The sequence below is a fragment of the Cherax quadricarinatus genome, chromosome 40 (genome assembly GCF_038502225.1).
Source record: "Cherax quadricarinatus isolate ZL_2023a chromosome 40, ASM3850222v1, whole genome shotgun sequence".
In the NCBI taxonomy this organism is placed as follows: Eukaryota; Metazoa; Arthropoda; class Malacostraca; order Decapoda; family Parastacidae; genus Cherax; species Cherax quadricarinatus.
Genome location: NC_091331.1, coordinates 13764215 through 13789214, shown reverse-complemented (window position 1 = coordinate 13789214; position 25000 = coordinate 13764215).

The window sequence follows — 25000 nt, the reverse complement described above, 5'->3', positions numbered from 1 at the left end:
AGCGAGGATTTTTTTTTGTCAATCAGTCTAGGCCTGGTCACAGACCGGGCCGCGGGGGCGTTGACCCCCGGAACTCTCTCCAGGTAAACTCCAGGTAAGTGGAACTCGCGACCAGAAGATGTAATGGAGGCTGACAGGATGGGAGAGAAGATGGAGAGAGGGTGGAAGAGAGGATGGGAGAAAGGATGGGAGAGAGAATTCAGACACAGAACACCACACCCCTTGCAAGCACACCAACCTCACCCCAACAACCCACAAACATCCCAAATCTCTCCCTCATCCTACTGATACCTCCCACAACTTTTCCCCAGTCAACTATTTAACACTCTCAATCTCTCCCCTAATTATCCACAAACATGCACACTCTTCTACACAATAACATTTCATCACCCATTACGCACTCCAATTTTACTACGAAATAATAATAATAATAATAATAATAATAATAATAATAATAATAATAATAATAATAATAATAATAATAATAATAATAATAATAACAATAATTGTAGGTAGTAGGTTGGTAGACAGCAACCACCCAGGGAAGTACTACCGTCCTGCCAGATGACTGTGAAACAAAAACCTGTAACTGTTTTGCATGATGGTAGGATTGCTGGTTTCTTTTTCTGTCTCATAAACACGCTAGATAACAGGGATATCTTGCTACTCCCTACTTACACTTTGGTCACACTTCACAGACACGCACATGCATATATATATATATACATACATCTAGGTTTTTCTCCTTTTTCTAAATAGCTCTTGTTCTTTTTTATTTCTTCTATTGTCCATTGGGAAGTGGAAAGAATCTTTCCTCCATCAAGCCATGCGTGTCGTATAGAGGCGACTAAAATGCTGGGAGCAATGGGCTAGTAACCCCTTCTTCTCCTGTATACATTTACTAGAGGAAAAGAAAAACTTTATAAAACTGGGATGCCTTAAATGTGCGTGGATGTAGTGCAGGATGACAAGAAACAGATGATTGCTGATGTTATGAATGAAAAGAAGTTGGATGTCCTGGCTCTAAGCGAAACAAAGCTGAAGAAGGGGGTAGGAGAGTTTCAGTGGGGGGAAATAAATGGGATTAAATCTGGAGTATCTGAGAGAGTTAGAGCAAAGGAAGGGGTAGCAGTAATGTTAAATGATCAGTTATGGAAGGAGAAAAGAGAATATGAATGTGTAAATTCAAGAATTATGTGGATTAAAGTAAAGGTTGGATGCGAGAAGTGGGTCATAATAAGTGTGTATGCACCTGGAGAAGAGAGGAATGCAGAGGAGAGAGAGAGATTTTGGGAGATGTTAAGTGAATGTATAGGAGCCTTTGAACCAAGTGAGAGAGTAATTGTGGTAGGGGACCTGAATGCTAAAGTAGGAGAAACTTTTAGAGAGGGTGTGGTAGGTGGTAGGTAAGTTTGGGGTGCCAGGTGTAAATGATAATGGGAGCCCTTTGATTGAACTTTGTATAGAAAGGGGTTTAGTTATAGGTAATACATATTTTAAGAAAAAGAGGATAAATAAGTATACAAGATATGATGTAGGGCGAAATGACAGTAGTTTGTTGGATTATGTATTGGTAGATAAAAGACTGTTGAGTAGACTTCAGGATGTACATGTTTATAGAGGGGCCACAGATATATCAGATCACTTTCTAGTTGTATCTACACTGAGAGTAAAAGGTAGATGGGATACAAGGAGAATAGAAGCATCAGGGAAGAGAGAGGTGAAGGTTTATAAACTAAAAGAGGAGGCAGTTAGGTAAGATATAAACAGCTATTGGAGGATAGATGGGCTAATGAGAGCATAGGCAATGAGGTCAGAAGAGGTATGGGGGTAGGTTTAAAAATGTAGTGTTAGAGTGTTCAGCAGAAGTTTGTGGTTACAAAGGAAAGGGTGCAGGAGGGAAGAGGAGCGATTGGTGGAATGATGATGTAAAGAGAGTAGTAAGGGAGAAAAAGTTAGCATATGAGAAGTTTTTACAAAGTAGAAGTGATGCAAGGAGGGAAGAGTATATGGAGAAAAAGAGAGAGGTTAAGAGAGTGGTGAAGCAATGTAAAAAGAGAGCAAACGAGAGAGTGGGTGAGATGTTATCAACAAATTTTGTTGAAAATAAGAAAAAGTTTTGGGAGTAGATTAACAAGTTAAGGAAGCCTAGAGAACAGATGGATTTGTCAGTTAAAAATAGGAGAGGAGAGTTATTAAATGGAGAGTTAGAGGTATTGGGAAGATGGAGGGAATATTTTGAGGAATTGTTAAATGTTGATGAAGATAGGGAAGCTGATTTCGTGTATAGGGCAAGGAGGAATAACATCTTGTAGGAGTGAGGAAGAGCCAGTTGTGAGTGTGGGGGAAGTTCGTGAGGCAGTAGGTAAAATGAAAGGGGGTAAGGCAGCCGGGATTGATGGGATAAAGATAGAAATGTTAAAAGCAGGTGGGGATATAGGGTTTTGGAGGTGGTTGCAATTATTTAATAAATGTATGGAAGAGGGTAAGGTACCTAGGGATTGGCAGAGAGCATGCATAGTTCCTTTGTATAAAGGCAAAGGGGATAAAAGAGAGTGCAAAAATTATAGGGGGATAAGTCTGTTGAGTGTATGGTAGAGTTATAATTGAAAGAATTAAGAGTAAGATGGAGAATAGGATAGCAGATGAACAAGGAGGCTTTAGGAAAGGTAGGGGGTTTGTGGACCAGGTGTTTACAGTGAAACATATAAGTGAACAGTATTTAGATAAGGCTAAAGAGGTCTTTGTGGCATTTATGGATTTGGAAAAGGCATATGACAGGGGTGGATAGAGGGGGCAATGTGGCAGATGTTGCAAGAATTATATGGTGTAGGAGGTAGGTTACTGAAAGCAGTGAAGAGTTTTTACGAGGATAGTGAGGCTCAAGTTAAGAGTATGTAGGAAAGAGGGAAATTTTTTTCCCAGTAAAAGTAGGCCTTAGACAAGGATGTGTGATGTCACCGTGGTTGTTTAATATATTTATAGATGGGGTTGTAAGAGAAGTAAATGCGAGGGTCTTGGCAAGAGGCGTGGAGTTAAAAGATAAAGAATCACACACAAAGTGGGAGTTGTCACAGCTGCTCTTTGCTGATGACACTGTGCTCTTGGGAGATTCTGAAGAGAAGTTGCAGAGATTGGTGGATGAATTTGGTAGGGTGTGCAAAAGAAGAAAATTAAAGGTGAATACAGGAAAGAGTAAGGTTATGAGGATAATAAAAAGATTAGGTGATGAAAGATTGAATATCAGATTGGAGGGAGAGAGTATGGAGGAGGTGAACGTATTCAGATATTATTTGGGAGTGGACGTGTCAGCGGATGGGTCTATGAAAGATGATTTGAATCATAGAATTGATGAGGGAAAAAGAGTGAGTGGTGCACTTAGGAGTCTGTGGAGACAAAGAACTTTGTCCTTGGAGGCAAAGAGGGGAATGTATGAGAGTATAGTTTTACCAACGCTCTTATATGGGTGTGAAGCGTGGGTGATGAATGTTGCAGCGAGGAGAAGGCTGGAGGCAGTGGAGATGTCATGTCTGAGGGCAATGTGTTGTGTGAATATAATGCAGAGAATTCGTAGTTTGGAAGTTAGGAGGAGGTGCGGGATTATCAAAACTGTTGTCCAGATGGCTGAGGAAGGGTTGTTGAGGTGGTTCGGACATGTAGAGAGAATGAAGAGAAACAGAATGACTTCAAGAGTGTATCAGTCTGTAGTGGAAGGAAGGCGGGGTAGGGGTCGGCTTTGTGTGCGAGGGGCTTGGACTTCCAGCAGGCATGCGTGAGCGTGTTTGATAGGAGTGAATGGAGACAAATGGTTTTTAATACTTGACGTGTTGTTGGAGTGTGAGCAAAGTAACATTTATGAAGGGATTCAGGAAATCGGCAGGCCTGGACTTGAGTCCTGGAGATGGGAAGTACAGTGCCTGCACCTGAAGGAGGGGTGTTAATGTTGCAGTTTAAAAACTGTAGTGTAAAGCACCCTTCTGGCAAGACAGTGATGGAGTGAATGATGGTGAAAGCTTTTCGCCACCACCCTGCCTTGGTGGAATCACCAGTGTGATAATAAAAAAATAAAAAAATAATAATAATAATAATAATAATAATATAATAATAATAATAATAATAATAATAATAATCAATAATAATAATAATAACAATAATAATAATAATAATAATAATAATAATAATAATAATAATAATAATAATAATAATAATAATCATAATAATAATAATAATAATAATAATAATAATAATAATAATAATAATAATAATAATAATAATAATAATAATAATAATAATAATAATAATAATAATAATAATAATAATAATAATAATAACAATAATAATAATAATAATAATAATAATAATAATAATAATAATAATAATAATAATAATAATAATAATAATAATAATAATAATAATAATAATAATAATAATAATAATAATAAGAAGAAGAAGAAGAAGAAGAAGAAGAAGAAGAAGAAGACGAAGAAGAATACCCAATAATACACTCCAATTAAACCTAAACATTCATATACATTTCACACTCCATGTACCCTTTTCCTCTCGCCCTTTACTCCCTTTACACCCTAATCATCGCCCCTTCCTTCCTCCCTTAAAACTTACTTGCAGTCAGTCTTGAGAAACATTTAATCATCCTCCAAGAAGTGTAAAAGCAAACGCTTTGCAAAGCAAGATGGGCATAAAGGTCATTTACAACAATGCAAAGGGAGTAATAAAGAAAACTACGGAGTTAAATGGGAGAGTAGAGGAAGGAGAATCACATCGAGTAGCAACTAAGGAAACTAAGCTAGAAGGATTGAATGATACTAACTACCATTTTGTCTAAGTAACTTCCATATTTTGAGGAAAAAGAGATGAAGGTCGAAAGAGTTGGAGACGTGACTCTACTGGTCAGGTTATAATAGTTCAAAGAAATGGAAATTGCCAAAATCATCTATTTGCATCAAGACTGATTCGAATTCTGTCGTAAAATTTACAGCCCCTGAAAAGGTTAGATATATTTCTCTACATATCGTAGTTTTGTATGAAGCATTAGACCAGTGTGGTTCACCCAGTGAAAGAAGTAGTGGAGGTTCTATCCTGGTCCGCTGATCACTTAATAGAGAAACAACTCTCGCAGGTTCCTTTCCTAGATTATCACAGCTCTAACATGGACCAAACATTATTTTTTTATATTTCGTCGTACTGGACGGGTTTCCCTGTCATATTTCATCGCCCTGGACGGGTTTCTTTGTCATATTGCATCGCCCTGGACGGGTTTCCCTGTCATATTTCATCGCCCTGGACGGGTTTCCCTGTCATATTTCATCGCCATGGACGGGTTTCCCTGTCATATCCTTTTCGGGTCAGCCAATTACAAGGAATTGCATAGACTCGATCTTCCGTCCGTTAATCGCGATGCAGACGAGTTGTATACTTGTGTTCACTTTAGTGACTGAAAACGTCATGTTAGACCGGCAACATGGTGAGCACAAATGATCACTTCAGGTGACTGCAAACTCTGTATGCAATTCTGTGAAAGTCACATACCTGCAGAAGGAACCCAGACCAGGGTGGACACAAGAGACTGACGACCCGCGCTGTCAAATGCTGTACCTTATAACGAGCGAACTTGACAGTGCTAAGCAGACGAGGCACCTCAAATATGCAAGAGAAATACGAAGAAAAAGACTTATATTCATTAGTCCGGAGTATTTTTTTTTCTCTCTCTTGTCCAATTTTTCAAGCTAAGCTTGATGGAAAAAATCTCTGGTATAACTGGCACTTATTTTAAAGGTCTTGAATCTTTTAACCATCACAATTTAATATTTATAAAAGAGTCAATACATTAAATAAATTTGCTAATTAATGCAAAACATATATGTTTTGCGATTTTTCGTAAAGATGTGGCAACCATTATATTAACGATTGTTTGTTCAGGATTAATTGGAACTGTTAGCCTGAGGAAAAACTCTGAGGCGGGGGAAGTGTATTATGAAGTTATCTGTTATAAAACCTTGTTTCACTACACCTAAAACAATATTTTAGAGTATGATGTTATAAGTCGCATATACATAATGGTGTGTATGTCTGTCTAATGGTCTTAAACACCTCTGTATTGAATTGATAAAGCCACTGGATGGTGAAACGTCTTCAGATGACACCCAGGTGTTGTGCATATATCTTACTCATCATCTTGAAGGTATTGTGTACCGTTAATGCCGTAATGCCTTCAGGTTATTGCCTTTTCACCATTATAATTAATTACATTAAGTTCAACTGAAACAAAAACAGGCTAAACCCGACGTTATCCCGGATAAGACGGATCACCTCAGAGATTACAAGGAATGGCAAGATTACTGGGATTTAACTCATGTATAATGATGTATGACATACTGCTTAAATTCTGGTATACCATTTCACTCCCACATGTTCTAATCTGAGCCACACTCTCCTCAAACTGTATGGCCCTTGCGGGTTTAGCGCTTGGTTATGACTGTAATGACTCTCCTCAAAAATTCTTCACAGCTTTTAGCATCTTTCCATCAGTTCCTAAGATTTATAGCACTGTAGCCGCATAGTTGCATATGCACCTTATCGATTTTATTTTTTCCCGAATATATGATTGCAACAAGCGCTCTCTACCTTATTATTAAGTATGAAATGGTTACAATCACAACCATAATTTCTAAAGGGGTTGATCGGTAAGCCAGAGGAAGACCTCGGTCAGATGACCAAAAGCTCCAGCGGCGGGTCAGCATATGACTAAGACCAGCGTCAAGATACACTTGTGCGATTTCATGATAAATCTTACCTAACCTCTTCTTCCCTTATCAAATTATTGCTGACTTAACTGGTTCTGTTCAAACGATTCTAACTCTCCCTCTCCTGTCTAAATCCCCAATTGTTCCTCTGCAGTTATTTCTGTCCTTCCCATCACACTTTTAAATATTAGTATACAATGCACACTTTACCTGTCGCAGTCACCAGACTAAATGTTCTAGAATTCTTGTGTGCTTGCTTCATTTATAATAACACAGATTTAGGTATCTCCACTTTCTTCATACATCACTTAAACCAAATGTAGCAGATATGCTAATAGAACCTGCCTAAAGAAGAAGAAGAAGAAGAAGAAGAAGACGAAGAAGAAGAAGAAGAAGAAGAAGAAAAAAAAGAAGAAGAAGAAGAAGAAGAAGAAGAAGAAGAAGAAGAAGAAGAAGAAGAAGAAGAAGAAGAAGAAGAAGAAGAAGAAGAAGAAGAAGAAGATGAAGAAGAAGACCAAGAAGACCACCAACATGAACAACAACAGCAACAACAAACCATTTCATTAAGAGTGGTGAAGCAATGTAAAAAGAGAGCAAATGAGAGAGTGGGTGAGATGTTATCAACAAATTTTGTTGAAAATAAGAAAAAGTTTTGGAGTGAGATTAACAAGTTAAGAAAGCCTAGAGAACAAATGGATTTGTCAGTTAAAAATAGGAGAGGAGAGTTATTAAATGGAGAGTTAGAGGTATTGGGAAGATGGAGGGAATATTTTGAGGAATTGTTAAATGTTGATGAAGATAGGGAAGCTGTGATTTCGTGTATAGGGCAAGGAGGAATAACATCTTGTAGGAGTGAGGAAGAGCCAGTTGTGGAGTGTGGGGAAGTTCTGTGAGGCAGTAGGTAAAATGAAAGGGGTAAGGCAGCCGGGATTAATGGGATAAAGATAGAAATGTTAAAAGCAGGTGGGGATATAGTTTTGGAGTGGTTGGTGCAATTATTTAATAAATGTATGGAAGAGGGTAAGGTACCTAGGGATTGGCAGAGAGCATGCATAGTTCCTTTGTATAAAGGCAAAGGGGATAAAAGAGAGTGCAAAAATTATAGGGGGATAAGTCTGTTGAGTGTACCTGGTAAAGTGTATGGTAGAGTTATAATTGAAAGAATTAAGAGTAAGATGGAGAATAGGATAGCAGATGAACAAGGAGGCTTTAGGAAAGGTAGGGGGTTTGTGGACCAGGTGTTTACAGTGAAACATATAAGTGAACAGTATTTAGATAAGGCTAAAGAGGTCTTTGTGGCATTTAAGGATTTGGAAAAGGCGTATGACAGGGTAGGGGGGAGGCAATGTGGCAGATGTTGCAGTGAAGAGTTTTTACGAGGATAGTGAGGCTCAAGTTAGAGTATGTAGGAAAGAGGGAAATTATTTCCCAGTAAAAGTAGGCCTTAGACAAGGATGTGTGATGTCACCGTGGTTGTTTAATATATTTATAGATGGGGTTGTAAGAGAAGTAAATGCGAGGGTCTTGGCAAGAGGCGTGGAGTTAAAAGATAAAGAATCACACATAAAGTGGGAGTTGTCACAGTTGCTCTTTGCTGATGACACTGTGCTCTTGGGAGATTCTGAAGAGAAGTTGCAGAGATTGGTGGATGAATTTGGTAGGGTGTGCAAAAGAAGAAAATTGAAAGTGAATACAGGAAAGAGTAAGGTTATGAGGATAACAAAAAGATTAGGTGATGAAAGATTGGATATCAGATTGGAGGGAGAGAGTATGGAGGAGGTGAATGTATTCAGATATTTGGGAGTGGACGTGTCAGCGGATGGGTCTATGAAAGATGAGGTGAATCATAGAATTGATGAGGGGAAAAGAGTGAGTGGTGCACTTAGAGTCTGTGGAGACAAAGAACTTTGTCCTTGGAGGCAAAGAGGGGAATGTATGAGAGTATAGTTTTACCAACGCTCTTATATGGGTGTGAAGCATGGGTGATGAATGTTGCAGCGAGGAGAAGGCTGGAGGCAGTGGAGATGTCATGTCTGAGAGCAATGTGTGGTGTGAATATAATGCAGAGAATTCGTAGTTTGGAAGTTAGGAGGAGGTGCGGGATTACCAAAACTGTTGTCCAGAGGGCTGAGGAAGGGTTGTTGAGGTGGTTCGGACATGTGGAGAGAATGGAGCGAAACAGAATAACTTCAAGAGTGTATCAGTCTGTAGTGGAAGGAAGGCGGGGTAGGGGTCGGCCTAGGAAACGTTGGAGGGAGGGGGTAAAGGAGGTTTTGTGTGCGAGGGGCTTGGACTTCCAGCAGGCATGCGTGAGCGTGTTTGATAGGAGTGAATGGAGACAAATGGTTTTTAATACTTGACGTGCTGTTGGAGTGTGAGCAAAGTAACATTTATGAAGGGGTTCAGGGAAACCGGCAGGCCGGACTTGAGTCCTGGAGATGGGAAGTACAGTGCCTGCACTCTGAAGGAATGGTGTTAATGTTGCAGTTTAAAAACTGTAGTGTAAAGCACCCTTCTGGCAAGACAGTGATGGAGTGAATGATGGTGAAAGTTTTTCTTTTTCGGGCCACCCTGCCTTGGTGGGAATCGGCCAGTGTGATAATAAAAAAAATAAATAAATATTAACTCAGGAGGGTAAATAGCCCAGAATAATCTATGTGAGCCATGCTACGTCTCTCCTCCAGGATTCGAACCCAGAAGTTTTTAGTAGCGAAGCGAAAGCTCCACCTCTGAGCCTACTAGTGCGAAAACTCTCATGTGAGTAAAATGAATAGATTAACGTCGTTACGAATTATTATAGTTAATGTTCATTCAGTTACGAGGTGATGAGGGTTATAAATACTGGGCCCAAATTAGGTACTGCCGACAATACTGAGACATAAGAGACACGTTTCAGAACAATCTTTCATATGGACAATGTTTCGCTTTCTTTGGAGCTTCATCATGTCATGACAATTTAACGATCCTTTCGGATATCTCAGTCAGGTTTAATTTTTTAAACAGTGCACCCGACGTTCAGAGTCCTTGTACAGATCGTTCTGGGTTCTGAGCTTACGCCCCTTAAACTGAACTGTTTGATGTCCGTTAATGGTATACTTAACGGTCCTTTTCGACTGTTTACAAGAGTGTGTACGACACATCTCGTTGACAAAATTTTAACGAGTTTTTGGACTAACTGAATTAATTGATATTGTACTGCACTTTCTAATCATTCTTAATCTATTCAGTGGAGGATTTCTTAGGCCCGATTTCTTTTCGCTATCTTGGCCGTTTTCTGCCAGAGCAGATCATTTGTGAATGCCTTCCCCAATCGGCTTCAAATCTTCAACACTAATAACCAGAAAATTAAATTTCTGAATTGTTTCTTCCAAACTTAAAATGCTGGCGTATTTTAGGATACTAATTCCTGGACGATAACTAGAGAATACCTTTACGGGTTGGATTTAAACTTTCGAAGATGGTGCATAATGACTCACGAAATCGTAATAAGACGATTGCAATCAAATCACGGAACTGGTGGGGTTTGAACCCATGACTCACTCGCCATGGTTTCAAACCCCACCCGATCCGCGTTTTTTCCCTGATGCTTAGTGGACAGTGTATACCTGGAGAGGGGGTTTAGGGGGTCAACGCCCCCGCGGCCCGGTCCGTGACCAGGCCAATTTTTGCCATTTTTTTTTTTTTTTTTTGAAGAAATTGGTTTCATGCGATAACTTGTTAAGGCCTCTTTTGCTTGGCTTCAAATCTCCATTATTGATATGTAACTGAGTTAGAAGATTATGTTGCAATCTGCTTTGATTTCCCTTTTGCGTTCAGTGAGTAGAGGAGACTGAGCTTATGAGACACAGGAACGTTGTTTCCCGGAACAACCGGAATATCTAGCAAAATTAACGATATATATGTATATATATATATATATATATATATATATATATATATTTTTTTTCAACAAGTCGGCCGTCTCCCACCGAGGCAGGGTGACCCAAAAAAGAAAGAAAATCCCCAAAAAGAAAATACTTTCATCATCATTCAACACTTTCACCACACTCACACATTATCACTGTTTTTGCAGAGGTGCTCAGAATACAACAGTTTAGAAGCATACACATATAAAGATACACAACATATCCCTCCAAACTGCCAATATCCCAAACCCCTCCTTTAAAGTGCAGGCATTGTACTTCCCATTTCCAGGACTCAACTCCGACTATATGAATATATATATATATATATATATATATATATATATATATATATATATATATATATATATATATATATATATATATATATATATATATATATATATATATATATATATATATATATATATATATATATATATATATATATATAGGTAGGCGGATATTTATAACAAGCAGCGACCAACTTCGGCAACGAGATGTCCACAAATTGCTTTTTCGGATTACCAGAAAGTTTTTGGGATATTTCTGAGGAATTAGCGATAGAAAGTTGTATTCTTAGTTTCTGTTCCGCTTTCCCCTCGTTCATGTCCAACACTCAGACACACACACACACACACACACACACACATATACACTCACACACACACACACACACACACACTCACACACACACACACACACACACACACACACACACACACACACACACACACACACACACACACACACACACACACACACAAAGAGACCTGGACAGGCTACAAGCCTGGTCCAGCAACTGGATCCTTGATTTTAACCCTGCCAAATGCAAAGTCATGAAGATTGGGGAAGGGCAAAGAAGACCGCAGACACAATATAGTTTAGATGGCCAAAGACTGCAAACCTAACTCAAGGAAAAAGATCGGGGGTGAGTATAACACCGAGCATATCTCCTGAGACGCACATTAATCAGATAACTGCTGCAGCATACGGGCGCCTGGCAAACCTACGGATAGCGTTCCGATACCTCAGTAAGGATTCGTTTAAGACTCTGTATACCATTTACGTCAGGCCCATACTGGAGTATGCAGCACCAGTTTGGAACCCACACCTAGTCAAGCACGTCAAGAAATTAGAGAAAGTGCAAAGGTTTGCAACAAGACTAGTTCCAGAGCTACGGGGATTGTCCTACGAAGAAAGGTTGAGGGAAATCGGCCTGACGACACTGGAGGACAGGAGGGTCAATGGAGACATGATAACGACATATAAAATACTGCGCGGAATAGACAAGGTGGACAAAGACGGGATGTTCCAGAGAAGGGACACAGACACAAGAGGTCACAATTGGAAGTTGAAGACTCAGATGAATCAAAGGGATGTTAGGAAGTATTTCTTCAGTCATAGAGTAGTCAGGCCGTGGAATAGACTAGAAAGTGACGTAGTGGAGGCGGGAACCATACATAGTTTTAAGGCGAGGTATGATAGAGCTCATGGGGCAGGGAGAGAGAGGACCTAGTAGCAATCGGCGAAGAGGCGGGGCCAGGAGCTGTGAATCGACCCTTGCCACCACAAATAGGTGAGTACAAATAGGTGAGTACACACACACACACACACACAAACACACACACACACACACACACACACACACACACACACACACACACACACACACACACACACACACACACACACACACACTCAAAACACGAATCGCCTAACTTTTCATAATATTCGTTGTAGGATGCAACATTTCTGTACAAGAAAAGCCTCAATTATTGCAAGCCAAACCGCAGATCTGGAGGATACAGACAGAACTTTCGCCTCCCGTTGAAATCATTGATAACTATACTGCCGGAGGTCAGGCGTAAAGCTACTATACTGCCGGAGGTCAGGCGTAAAGCTACTATACTGCCGGAGGTCAGGCGTAAAGCTACTATACTGCCGGAGGTCAGGCGTAAAGCTACTATACTGCCGGAGGTCAGGCGTAAAGCTACTATACTGCCGGAGGTCAGGCGTAAAGCTACTATACTGCCGGAGGTCAGGCGTAAAGCTACTATACTGCCGGAGGTCAGGCGTAAAGCTATGTCATAATCTACATAACAGACACTGACGGGACTGGTTATAAATCCGTACCCTAAAATTATTCCCGACTACAGCTGGAGGTACGACAGATGGTGTAAAATTTCCACTGTGTAAAACAGGGCCGCATTAAGTACACTAAATCCAACAGATACACCAAATAAAATAAAATAAATACATTAATTGATACAGTAAATACAATAAAAAAAACTGAGTGCAATAAATACGCTCAATACAATAAAAGCGGTAAATACAGCAAATACGCAGCAAATACGCAGCAAATACGCAGCAAATACGCAGCAAATACGCAGCAAATACGCAGAATAAAATAAACACAATGAATATAATAAAAACACTAAATTAATTTTTAACATTAAAATACAATAAACACACTACATACAATAAATACATTCAATATAATGAACACACTAAATTCAATAAATACATCGAGTACAGTAAATACGCTCATAGATAAATTCACCAAATGCAGTTAATACATTTAAGAGTAAAATTGTATACAATAGCGAAGTCGAGCAAATGTAAATGTCAAAGACGTATTTAGAAGGAACGGTTCTTTAATGGACGACGTTTCACCCGTTGTGGGGGAGGGGATTTAGTGAAACTTGCCAGTGGGTGAAACATCGTGTAATAATAAAGTCCCACTGTGGGTGAAACATCGTACAATAATATAGCCACTGTGGGTAAAACATCGTACAGTAATAAAGCCTCACTGTGGGTGAAACATCGTATAATAAGATTTTTTCCCCAGCTATTTTTAATATTAACAAACTGCTAGTTAACAAACATAAACCTTGGTAATAGATACCGACACACTGGTTTAGATAGACACTTGAGCAAAGACCAGGACATATTTATTAGAGAACGTTTCAGTTCTGGGACCTTGAAGTGATCAAAGTTCCAGGAATGAAACGTTTTATAGTATTTAGTAGTGCTTGCTCACGTGTTTTTCTAAACCAATTTGTTCTCCTCTGTATGTTCTCCAGTGTATTTATTTCCGTTCTGTAATACGGTGACCAGATTACGGACTGCGTGACCCCAGAACCAACGTTTTGATGAACCAAGCCGTCAACTTGTCAGCAACAGGACCGAGTAAAGGAACGACGGCTCCCCAAATCCTCAACAATTGTGTAAGTCAATAATGAATATAATTCACAAATACTGAACTGCAGTTGAATAACATAACATTTAGAAGTAAATATGGCATTTACCATCACCCTGACATTGGCATGCATGTCAAGACAACCATTCACACATGTTCCACCATTTAAAGACAGTTTATACACATACAATTTTCAGCATTTAAAAATAATTATGCAACAATTTTCAGTATTTAAGGACAATTATAAACATATCATTAAGTATTTAAAAACAACTATACATACAACTTCCAGCATTTAAAGACTAGAAGACACAATTAAACACACAATTCCCAGCACTTAGAAGCAACTACAAACAATTACGAACACAATTCTCAGCATTTAAAATGCCTACTCACAAGTACACACAATTCTGAGCATTTAGGGGCAACTAGACAGCAGTTAGCCCCAGATGACAGCAGTTAGCGTCAGGCGACAGGAGGATTCGACCCGTTACGACCCCAGAGCTCAAGACAGGAACTAAGGCGTCAATCATCAGTCACTGATAGGCCAAGTGATGAGACTACTGCAGCTTGGGACAGGGGAGAATGATGAGGTAGATGATGAGGAGGAAGAGGTGGAGGAAGATAAGAGAGAAGAGAGGAAAAAGCAAGATAAGCAAGAGAAGCAGAAAGAAGGAGAAAAAGAAAAAAAAGTAATTGTATAGTGTAGGTGCATGTTACTCCGAAATATAATAATAATAATAATAATAATATTATTATTATTATTATTATTATTATTATTATTATTATTATTATTATTATTAAATTATTTCAGATCATTATTCAATAACATACAATAGTCTGAAATCCCCTAAGTTTGAACGCTTAGTAATTTATTATTTTAAAATAGCAGTATTTGCAGAGCACTTTTCTATGTGTGTGTGGACTGGTTGCACGAGATGATGGTCCACGTTGCTACCCTTCCTCCTCCCTGGGACGGACAGAGGAGAGGAAAGGGATGAGGGAAGGGATGAGGGAAGGGGGTTGTAGAATTTTCAGAGCGGGGATGATGGGGCTCTGTTACCATGAGTCAGATAAAAGTCACGTTTAGCAGTGAAGGCTTTTTTTGTGAAGGCTTTTATCGTTCTAAAGGCGAGCTGTATGGTCACAAAGTTTCGCTCTAAGAAGAACTTTGCCATAGGATTGTCCTCCAAGGAGAGTGTTTTGCGTCCTGACTTGAAAAAGCTTACTTTACAACTATAAATTGTGACAAAGCTCTCCTTAGAGCAAAATGTTGTGATAATAAAGACTAGTTTTTGTTGCATGTCCTTGTTTGCAGAACGTTGCAACCAATAGAATATGCTGTGCTCTGTGCGTTTAAAATTAAAAGGTCCCTCATACCTGAAATACCAACCCATCTTCTTAACTTCCTTCAGCGTTTATGTGGATTTCTTGCATACTGTTTGAAGCTAATTTCTGTTAGGCTAGGTTAAGCTGGGTTAGGTTAGGTTAGGGGAGTCAGGTTAAGTTAGGTTGCAAAACTCTACACATTACAAAGTCCTCTAAAAAAAAGTCACTGTGAGGCAAGTCTTCATTTATCTCCTCATCTACTATCTCACTGAAGAATTGGATACTTTTGCAAAATTTTGCGAATCCTTACTAGATCCTCAAAAATGTTCCAGGCAATAACAAGATAGTTGTTCTGTTTTCTCTCTTTTCTTACCTACTACAGCTGTGCTGACAATTAAGAACAGTTTCCAGCACTGCTAAAGCAGTCTATTCTCAAATGACTCAGTGAAACGTTTAGAAACGGACGAAACACACTCATCTCTCGATTGACATTCCCGACTGGTCGACCGACTGACTTACCCGCTTGACAGACTCATCAGCTAACTTTCCCGGCTAACTGCTCGACTTATCTGACTGACTTGACCGACAGAATGCCTTTAGAAAACCTCAACGTGAGAGACAGACAAATGGCGTCGAAGTTAAGCTGCGTCTGGAAAGACGATTGCGATAATGGCGTCTCAAGCTCTTCAAGAGGATGATGTCAAGACAAAAATTTCGACGGAATTCTACCACTCACTCTCTCTCTCTATCGAATCTTTGTCATGTCAAGTTCCACAGTGATCCTGACTGCGGGCAAGACACTCGGTTCACGTCTTTCAGAGTCGTCATCTTTTATAGTCCATAGGTAAGAGAAAGAGAGGTGCATTCTGAAGGGGAGTGTGTGTGTGTCTGCTGCGTCATTAACGGATAGAGGATCGAACCTCTACTGTTAAGCTGAATGACTTACGTATGTTTAGCGTTTTACATTAAGTATAACATAGTCGAAAGGGGGGTGGCAAGAAAGGGCGAAAGCGAAAGAGAGAGAGAGAGAGAGAGAGAGAGAGAGAGAGAGAGAGAGAGAGAGAGAGAGAGAGAGAGAGAGAGAGAACAGAGGAGGAGGTAGGGTGAAAAAAGGGGATAACTGGAAAAGGGAAAAGAAAGAGAGAAGGATACAGTTGGAAGGTAAAACGACTCTATTGAATAAGCCCAGATCACTGAGTCCCAAAAATCCTCCTTTCCACTCTCCTCTTCTACGCTTCCTCCTCACTTCTTCACCCATTCATCCTGCTCCTCCTATTCCTCCTCCTCATCTTCCTTCCCTCCTCCCCCTCCCCAGCCACCTCGTCACTGCCACCTTGGCTTGATTAAGACCTCATTGAAGCCGTGGTGAATGAGATAGCCATCAGCGCCCCCGTAATACAAGGATCGGTCCTGATGGATGCCGCCAAGCGCAGCTCTCACATACACCAACTCCAGACCAAAGGAACCCAACTCCTCCTTTTTAATTATAACTAACACTTAAGGGTTCCACTGCATCAAGGAGAGTTCCCACAGTGTATTTTACATGTTAAAAACTCTTATCGTGTCCGAACACTGTTGTCAGAGTCTGGGTCTTGGGGGCAACGTATTATTAAAGTATTTTAAAGGCGTCTGCATTGGATAAACGAGACAAAAACGTAGGATAATGTGATCCTTCAGTGATAACGTTTCGCCCACACTGTGGGCTTTATCAAGTTTGTGACCTGAAGTCCACTATGTGGGTCAGACGTTGTCAATTAAAGGATTGTATTGTACTGCATTTGTGTACAGTTTTTTTTCTCCATTGTTTTGGTATTTTATATCATTTCTATTAAAGTGTCTGCAGTACTTAGCATTGATCAGCCTTCATGTTGGGTACAGATGAATATGGAGCCAGATGTTGGGTACAGATGAATATGGAGCTTTCATTACCCGTTTCAAAATTTGTCCAAGCTGGTTTTTAAGGCTTTTCCAACTGCCAGCTTCGCTGAGTCTTGAGCTCAACGAGCACTTTTCCCATAGTTCTTTTATTGACAAAAAGTTATTTTCTTACATCTTCCCACTACTCTTCTTTACTTTCTCTTTACTCTTTGTACTTTTATTTTTAACCACTTGATAAACTACGTTTTATTTGGGATTTACATGAATAATTATAAACAAGAGGGGTCCAGAGGTTATACTATAGCTCAACACATCTTTAGTGAGGCCTCATTTAGATTTTTGCAACTCGGTTCTGGTCTCCATACTAGTGAATTGATATAAATTCGCTAGAGAACATACCAAGAAAAATGACAAAACTAATCCACTGAATAAGAAATCTTCTATACGAAGGAAGAGTGAAAGCTTATAATCTGCATTCTCTTATAAGATGTAGAATGAGAGGAGACATGATTGAAGTGTATAAGTGGATGATGGGCATAAATAAAAAATATATAAATAAGGTTCTGGGGATATCCCTTCGAAAAAGAACTCGAAATACTGAATTCAAGTTGGATTAGTTAAGATTTTAAAGGAAAATCCTGACTTGGAAATAAGAGTAGTCGATGAGTAGAACAGTGCCTGGTGGAGTCACTGAAGCTAACACCTTGGATAGCTTCAAATTTATGCTACATAAAGGTACCATGACCGAAACATTTTCTGATAAATATATCCTAGTGTTTGCTCACGTGCCTTTCTAAATCACACACACACACACACACACACACACACACACACACACACACACACACACACACACACACACACACACACACACACACACACACACACACACACAAACACACACACACACTCACACACATTTTTCAACACGTCGGCCGTCTCCCACCGAGGCAGGGTGACCCAAAAAAAGAAACACTTTCACAATCATTCAGCATTTTTCACCATCATTTATGCATAAACATTGTCTTTGCAGAGGCGCTCAGATATGACAGTTCAAATGTCACTCCAAACAGCCAATATTCCAAACCCCTCCTTTAAAGTGTAGGCATTGCACTTCCTGCCTCCAGGGTTCAAGTCCAGTTAACCGGTTTCCCTGAATCCCTTCACAAAATATTTCCTTGTTCTCACTCCAACAGCTCATCAAGTCCTAAAAAAACCATTCGTCTCCATTCACTCCTATTTAACACACTCGCACATGCCTGCTATATGTCCAAGCCTCTTGCACACCAAACCAATTTTACACCCTCCCTCCATCCTATCCTAGGACGACCCCTACCCCTCCTCCCCTGTACTACAGTTTTATACACCCTCCAAGCCATCCTATTTTGCTCCATCCTCTCTAATTGACCAAAGCACCCCAACAATCCTTTCTCAGCCCTCTGAATAATACTTTTAGTAACTCCGCACCTCCTCCTAATTTCCACACTACGAATTCTCTCCATAATATTTGCACCACACATTACCCTTAGACATGATATCTGCACTCCCCAGGCCTCCTTCTTGCTGCAACATTTACAACTCATGCTTCACACCCATAAATCAGTGTTGGTACCGCTATACTTTCATACATTCCCTTCTTTGCATCATGGATAACATTCTTTGTCTCCACGGAAACCTCAAATGCACCAACCACCCTTTTTTTCCTTCATCAATTCTATGATTTACCTCGTCCTTCATAAACCCATCGTGATATCCAATATTTCTTTACCTAACTCGTTTGATACCCTCATCAGTTTACTCTTATCTATATTCACTATCAACTTTCTTACTCTATGTATACACACACACACACGCACACACACACACACACACACACACACACACACATATGTATATATGTATATATGTATATATGTATATATGTATGTATATATATATATATATATATATATATATATATATATATATATATATATATATATATATATATATATATATATATGTATATATATATATATATATATATATATATATATATATATATATATATATATATATATATATATATATACATATATATATATATATATATATGTCGTGCCGAATATGTAAAACTGGTCAATTAGCAAGAACTCATTTAAAATTAAGTCCTTTCTGAAATTTTCTTTTATACGTTTAAAGATATATTTTTTTCATTAATGTTGATGCAAAAATTAATAATTTTGTACCAAAAGGAACTTAGAAAACTTACCTAACCTTATTATAACAAGAACAATTTATTTTAGCCTAAACCAACTAAATATAATTTAGATTTGTTTACGATAATTTAATATTAAACAAACACAATCAAATATATTTTTTTCGTTAGGTTCAGAATGATTCTAGCGATATTATTGCATACACAAATTTTCACTTGTCTTATATGGCAAGATGAGCGTTGCTATTTAAGCCAAGATCGCAAGTTCTGCTTATTCGGCACGACATATATATATATATATATATATATATATATATATATATATATATATATATATATATATATATATATATATATATATATATATATATATATATATATATATATATGATCACAAAGATCTATTTCGCAACAAACTATCCATTTCATTGTTGTATGCTGAGTCTGTTGCATCCAGCTCAGCATCAAGTGGTTGTCTCAGCAGCAAATGTAAACTGTCATCACCTGCCCAAGGCAGATATATCCCCAAGTTGGTGATTGATGATCCTCTGGGCAACGGGCCCTCTCTCTCTCTCTCTCTCTCTCTCTCTCTCTCTCTCTCTCTCTCTCTTTCTCTTTCTCCCGTCTCACTCATACCCACTTTTACTCGCAGAACTGATCACGACCCGCAGTAATGCCAGAGAATATCTACGCCCTTTTTAACTGTGACGAGCAAAGAGGAGAGAGAGAAAGAGAGAGAAAGTTTGCATTTTCCGCCCTTTACAAGAATTTGGAACGGGGCAGACTAATCAGTTCCGTGAATGCCACGAAATGAGGAAACGCCCATCCTGTTGGGTATAAAAAGACGTAATGCGGAGGGCAAACCTTCGTTATAGATTACTTTATTATATTCAACGTTCACTTTTTTGTGGAGCTTTAATATATCATGTGACTTGCTTAGGCTTGATTCCGAATAAATCGTGGTCGTTTTACACGCTTGTTGGCTTGTTGTCTATACTTTGCATGACAACTGTATATGGACCGTAACGAGAAGCAAGAGGCTAGTACACCGAAAGGGGATTAGGATGAAATTAGCTTAGAGGCACCCACACTACCGTATGTCCTCGTATCAAGGTAAAACACCTGGCACTGCTGGGTGCTTGATTCTTGTAGGATTGCGTGGTTCAGTGGGTTAGAGCGTCACGTGTGATATACGCTCACCATGAGGCGGGCCAAAACGACATGGGTTCGGATCCTCGGCTAGTAGCAGTGTTGTTACTGATGACGATACCGATACCTTTTCCTATGTTTTATATTTTTGAAATTATAATGACTGTGTTTATTGTGCACTAAGCGAATGTTTAGTGCACAGTGGGTATTAATAACACAAGAAGACTGGATATTGAATAGTTACTGGTTGTCAAAGGGACTTGTCGATATTGTGTGCTCACCTATATGTGATTGTAAGGGTCGAGTCATCTGTTCGAACCTCAACGGTTCAGTAATTTGTTTGAAATCGTGTTATTACGATTTGGCGAATCACGAAAAGGTTAGGTGAATGAAGTCGTTGGAATGTAATGAATTGTGGGTTTGTGGACTACTGCAGGAGATACACTGTGAACCATTGCAGAAGATGGCCTTGACTGAAGTCAAAAATGAGAGTTGTAGCTTATTTGTGTAAAATCCAGTAGAGGCTGACTTCACCACTCGCCAACACTTATTTTACGTTAGTCACCGGTATTAATGACAACACCTGCACATCTGGGGGAAGTGACAGACCTATGGACTAGGGTGAAAATTAACACAAGTGCTGTACACATAGTGCTGCATACGATTTAAGCTGTAAGTGGCGAGTTATTAGAGTTACGTTAAGGCAACAATTCTGTCATTTGTGGTAATTAGCACAAATGAAGACAAGCACTTACATACCTTATGACAGTCGATGCACTAATAAAACAGTTAAGGAGCACGTGGAGAAATGAAGAACGACGTTTACCTGGCAACACAGGGAAAGCAGATAGAAGAGAAATTAGGCTGATATAGGGAGGAACCAAATTGAACGAGCATATCTCAGATCTATAGGTGGCGTTGGCAGGCCAGGTAGACAACAACAAAAAAAAAGAAGCTGGGAACTGTAGCCAACAGGCTGCAGCACTGCCAGAGGAACCAGAAGAAAAAGAATAAAACCTATCACAGACTTTTCCCCCTAACTGCACGTTGCAGTCACTCTCGTGAATATACGCTTGCTCTGCAACAAGAGTATATTCACATGATTGAGTCAAGTCTGTCTATTTTCTTCCAAGTTCTGCGTGAGGAAGTTCGCTGAAGTTTCTGCTCTAGGTTTCTTTCTTCGCGGCGTTGGTTGACTCTAGTGGCTAACATTTTCGTGTTCCGTCGTGCGTTCTTCGAGCTCACCTCAGAGGCTCCATGTTGTTGAACACTACAGCAGCAACGTGGATCTTTATTTAGAAGATACAATACATCACTCGTAAGAGTTTATAGTGTTGGCAACAGACACCATTTTAAATAAACAAGAGCTTTCATCTACTTTTGTTCATCTCAAGAAAATTTATTTATTTTTTGACCAGCAGTCTTTGACTGACTTTTACCTGTCCAGGGATACCTAAAAGACTATGCCACCACACTTTCTAATAATGTCGATGAAATTTTCTATAATGCTAGAAGAATGGGACTTTACCTCTGCGGGAAACTCAACTCAACTGAACGAAAACGTCAACGAACTCCAGAAAATGAACCAAGAATTAATCTGGCAAAGCGGCAAGTTAAGAGGCAAGACCATGAGCTGAAGCTCGACCTCTGCAACCACAAAGAGGTGAGCGCGCGCACACAAATACACACGATAAAGCTCATGGAGTCGGGAGGGAGGGAGTGGACCTAGTAGCGGCCAACGAAGAGGTGGGGCCAGTATTTGTGACTAGATCCCCTGCAATCACAAACAGGTGAGTACAGTGGCGTGTGTATATATAATATCCGTACATTGGGTAGTAAACAAGGAGAGATGATGTTGTTGATAGGTGTTTACATTGAACAGGAATGTTAAATTTGATTACATCTGTCAAATTAACATTAAGCTATTTTAGTGTATAGACTACAGCATGTGTAGGTTTGTTGTTACATTGTTTAGCAGTCTGTAGGTATGAACCTGGCGTAACCAGCCAGTAACTTTACGGCACATGAAAATAGGGTAGCAGTGGCCCTACGACAGGCCACGGCAGTAGCCATCACTGACTTACCGATCTGACTCAGTGGTCTGAGTGCAAAGGAGCAGACAGTCTCAACAGTATCTGTAGTAGGGCGTAAGAGAACAACGACCAGCAACGCCGGGGAAATGTAGGCTAAGATGTGAGGTCAGGAGCTGGGACTCGATCCCCGTGAGCAATACTTGGGTAGTACACGCACACGCCACGATATTGAATTTCATTGATTTCCGAAGCGCCTCACTAGTGAACCAGACCAAGAATGGGCTACGCAGTTGTTAGTAAATAATCTGGTAGGAATTTGGTGGTAAAACTGCTAAACGTGTGCGGAACACCTTCTTTCCTCACTGGGAAGACTTGCCCCACAACGGCAAGATGGGGAGGAGGAAGAGGAAGAATAGCAGCAGCAGTAGCAGCAGCAACAGTAGTAGCAGCAGCAACACTAGTAGCAGCAGTAGCATCAGCAAATTGTATCAGCAATAGCAGCATTACTAGCAGCAACCGCAGCAGCAACAGAAGCATCAACAGCATCAGTAGCAGCAGCACAAGAAAGAGCAGCAGCAGCAGCAGTAGTATTAGTGGTAGTAGTAGCAGGAGCAGCAGTAGAAGTAGCACCAGCAGAGGCAGAAACATCAACAGCTGTAACAAGAGCCGGCAGAGATGAACCATGAAAAGGACGAAAAGAGAAAGAAGTGGAAAACGAGAAGGGGAATGAAAATAGAATTATTATTATATTTCCTGGTGAGCACTAAACACTTATGGATCATACAGCGCCTATGGAATGAGATCTATTTGGATTTGATCCCACACATATATTTTGTCCAATCACAGACATTATATACACTGTGAGCAACTCTCAGCTATTTGGTATGACTGATTTTGTCCAGCCATTCAAAATACACTTCTCTACGAGTTACTAATGTAAATAGGAAGGCAAGAAATAGAAGAATGAATGTAAGGATAATGAAGACGAAGAGAATAAAAGTTTAGGAAGCAGTGGTGGTTATGGTGGAGGAGAAAGAGGAGGAGGAAGTGTAGGAGGAGGAGGAGGAGGAGGAGTAGAAGAAGGCACTCTTCAAATCCCTGCAGTTACAACATACACAACCAGGCGCCATTATGCCCCTCTCGACGACTGGGTTTCTCTGGGGAAGAGATTGAAAGAAAACAGATACTGAAGTTCAGGAACATGTAAAGAGAGTGAAGACGACTTTGAGAGGCAAGATGGAGGCTGAGGCACTTGACGGAGCAAGAGAGAAGAAGAGGCGATATTGTCTGGCGTTGGTGATTACGTTGTCAACCTGTCAGGCTGTCAACTTCGGGTAAAACACAGAGCCATTATGTAAGAAAGACATATATATGCAGTTTCCAAGACATTTATTGGATTGACAAAGCCCCTGGTGGGCGAAACGTCCCCTTAATGAATGTCCCAATATTGCATATGTGTCTTAAATGTCGGTATTAATCAACATTTGTAACCACAGAGGCATTAGCTGCCGCCTCGTGGTATAAGCATACGGAAACACAAATACACATGCACACACTCTCCTGCATAGTATCGGAACCTATCCCACCCAACAAATTAGTTTTCAATTCTTTTTTCTTCGTAAACAGCTCATTTTACAGGATAAGAGCAGTGATCCTCCACTTATCTGACGTTATACGTACTAGCAGTCTCCAAGAAAAAACTAAATCCCAGGTACCTATTTACAGCTGTGTGAACAAGGCGCAGAGGAGTGAGGAGACATGCCATTTATCTCTGCTTACTTTAAAACCAATTTCAAGGATTAAAGTAAACATTGTCTTGTGGTGGACAGGTTATGTGCAGCCTTAATGACCCTCGTGTAGTCGATACCCCTTAAACCCCATTAACAGTCAACCAATCAGATATCGTTTTAAGAGACGCAGAGGTAAAGGAGAGAGAAATCATTCAGTGGAGGTCCCTTGATGCCGGTGAAGGGATCTTGATTCAAGACATTGGAGCTACCCTTCCCCTCCCTGTTTTCCATTGATAAAGCGATGTATGATCTTCATTACTTTCACCCTCACCCAGTGAATGTACTACTACTGTTACTACTACTAATACTGCTACTGCTGCTGCTGCTGCTACTACTACTGCTACTACTGCTACTACTACTGCTACACCTACCACTACTACTGCTGCTGCACCTACTGCTACTACTACACAATTACTAATTCTACTACTATTATTATTATTACTATTATTACTACTACTGCTGCTGTTATTATTATCATTGCTACTACTACAACAGCACTAATACTACTACTATATATATATATATATATATATATGTCGTGCCGAATATGTAAAACTTGCGATCTTGGCTTAAATAGCAATGCTCATCTTGCCATATAAGACAAGCTAAAATTTGTGTATGCAATAATTTCGCAAAAATCATCCCAAACTTAACGAAAAAAATATATTTCACTGTGTATGTTTAGTATTAAATTATTTTAAACGTATCTAAAATATATTTAGTTGGATTAGGCTAAAATAAGTTGCGCTTGTTATAATA